Below are 1664 nucleotides of genomic sequence, written 5' to 3' on the forward strand. Positions count from 1 at the left end.
CGGCCTGCAGCCGCGATCGGAATGCTCCCGCAGCTCGGCAGGCAGCCCTAGCCGGGACTGAGCCCCAGCCGCGCTGGGCTAGCTTTAAATCTGATGGGCGTGCCACTCCAGGTAGTTGATTTCCAAAAAAACTTTGATTTTTCAGCTTTAAATGACTTAAAAAGTTCTTCGTGACTTGTAAAGTCTGAGCGCTGAGGTGTGAGGGTCTAGGAGTTCTTCGCAGTGTGTTGTGCTCTTTCCTGTAGATGAGTACGACTACAGGACCGCACAGGACTAAAGAATCAAACTAATAAGGGTAATTTCTTTACAGAGCTTTCTGTGAAGCCCCCTCGATGAGATTAGAATAAAAACCCCAAGCCTCGTGCTGCAACAACAGCTCAGTGCATTTACCTTTACTCTGCCAATGATTTATCAGCTCCCCCTGTAATCAGTGGCAAAATCTCACCATGTTGAGAGGCAGGACCCCGCTCTTTGGCGCAGAGCAGCACCCTGTCAGGCTGTTTTTAAAACCTACGTAACAGGATCGCCTGGAAGGGAGGTTTTAAAACCCAGCTGGCAGCTGAGTAATGTTAATTGCTGTCAAGTCTGCCACACAGTTACTGAGGTTTGTAACTTAAACTCAGGGGAGGGGTTAGATTGCAAACTGATGTCTAGCAAGGTGAGGCGAATTACTACGTTTTCCTCGTATCACATTGTCCTGGGCAGGCTCACAGAGCCTCTCCAGTTAAATGTTTCAGAGTCACTATGATTTTGAGTGAGGTATTTGCAGTTGCCATTAATAGATTAACAGGCTAATAATGTTCTTTGTCTCCAAAAACCCATTTCTTTGTGGTTCTCCTCCAAGTGTTCATTTCAACTCTTTTATTTGCCAGAAGGCTTGTGTCTACTTATTTACGAGAAGGTCAGATCATGTTTGACTTGTACTTCACCATCAAGTAAGAAAGGAAAAATACTCTTTTCTTTCATTTTCAGTAAGGGACAAAGTTCCTAAAGTAATTAAGCCTCATTGTTCACTTTTGATAGTCAAGGGAATTGTGAGTAGGAGAAGAGGCAACTGATATTAAAAAAATCCAAAAGGCAACAAAAAGCATTCTACATCTTTGAGATAGTCAAATTTTATCACACTGATGGTCAGACCCTGGCAAAATGCCAGCTGCTGGAGGGCTACTTCTAATTTGAATGTGTATCACTATAAGTAAAAAATGAATGTGCTATGATTCCAACCACTTATGTCTTCCAGACTGAGTAATAACTGCCTGCTGGTTAGGCTCATTAACAGTAAGAACAGTACCTGATCGGCTTTGTTTTCATCTCATTGAGCTGCAGTTGGGGCCACACTTTATATCCCCAGAGGCTGCATTTTGGGAACTCCTACTGTGTAGAAAATGTATGGAAACTGAAATCTATGTGTATAATCAGGCTGGATGGTAAGAGGGATCAGGAAGGATATTTGTGCCTTTCAGTGATTAAAAAAAAAGATATGGCAGCATTGCTAAGAGAGGGGACTCAGAGGGATTCCTTGAGGAAATTAGACATTGTTAAGAAATGGCTCCGAGTAAATAGACCGAAACCAAGACAGAGACAGCGAGTCTGAAATGGAAAATTGTGAACCAGGGGCAAGTTATACCACCAACCTCACTGCACTCAGCTGAGAGAGTTTCTAC

The sequence above is a fragment of the Geospiza fortis genome, unplaced genomic scaffold (genome assembly GCF_000277835.1).
Source record: "Geospiza fortis unplaced genomic scaffold, GeoFor_1.0 scaffold54, whole genome shotgun sequence".
Classification (NCBI taxonomy): Eukaryota; Metazoa; Chordata; class Aves; order Passeriformes; family Thraupidae; genus Geospiza; species Geospiza fortis.